We start from the raw sequence: 705 nt of genomic DNA, 5'->3' as shown, positions 1-705 counted from the left end.
GCCAAAAAGACTTTGATCTTGTTTTGACTGACTTACTAAAGAAGAACTCATTGTGTAAGAATGTTTTTCAGAATGTTAGATTATTATTCATAGCCTGAAAATTTGACTTAAGTAAAATTTCTGCCAATGGAGGAATTTTACTTGGTAAGATTCTTAAAGAAAAATCATAATTGAAAAATCTTACAAAGTAAATGTCCTGATGCATCTCAGTAATCCAGGTAAATCAAAGAAAATTGTATAGGTCCTGTGGACGGGTTATTTAATGAAACGTTTCGTCTCTCTTCCAAGAGACTACTTCAGTCTGAGAGTTTCAGGCAAAATTCAGGCTTGAGTCCTGCCTCCAGGTGACACTCGCATCACATGGCTATTCACACCTAATTAATTCCTGTTAACAGGGGGTGGAGTGATACTGCCAATGGCAGCGCTGTAGGAGGGGGACAGCTGAAAACGGAGGCCCCCACCTCTGTTTAATGATGGACGGTCTTTCTTTACAAAAATGGCTTTTACTCCCCTCAAATGTTCCTCCCTATCAATGAGAACATCCTCATCTCTGAGAGTGACCGCTGGCCTGTAAATGAGTGAAAACTGCAGACTTCTGGCCATTAGAAATTAGCTCGTCTGTGTTGGGACATTCTTTTGAACAGTGGTTGCTTTGTTTCCCCGATGTATAACTGGTCGCAGTCCTCCTGGCACTTAACAGCATAT

Source organism: Austrofundulus limnaeus, unplaced genomic scaffold (assembly GCF_001266775.1).
Source record: "Austrofundulus limnaeus strain Quisiro unplaced genomic scaffold, Austrofundulus_limnaeus-1.0 Scaffold1989, whole genome shotgun sequence".
Taxonomy (NCBI): domain Eukaryota; kingdom Metazoa; phylum Chordata; class Actinopteri; order Cyprinodontiformes; family Rivulidae; genus Austrofundulus; species Austrofundulus limnaeus.
This window is presented reverse-complemented; position numbering follows the sequence as displayed.